Source organism: Capsicum annuum, chromosome 6, assembly GCF_002878395.1.
Source record: "Capsicum annuum cultivar UCD-10X-F1 chromosome 6, UCD10Xv1.1, whole genome shotgun sequence".
Classification (NCBI taxonomy): Eukaryota; Viridiplantae; Streptophyta; class Magnoliopsida; order Solanales; family Solanaceae; genus Capsicum; species Capsicum annuum.
The window spans coordinates 206187436-206187689 of NC_061116.1; positions in this window are offsets into that span (position 1 = coordinate 206187436).

Here is a 254-nt window from a genome sequence, read left to right on the forward strand (position 1 = left end):
ACATCAGATGTTTCATCTGTTGCAACACCATTTTTACCAAGACAAACCACAAATCAACCTAGCAACACCAACATATCACACACACACACACACTAAGAACATTAACTGTGACCAAAAATCACCAACAAATTCGAATCAACGGTACGATAACAAGAAGAAAAAATGCCAGAAATTAGGATTTTATTCAGTCCACATTTCAATACTAGAAGAGTAGTTGGCTCAAGTTCCTCTATTTCTTCATAATTTTTTTCACA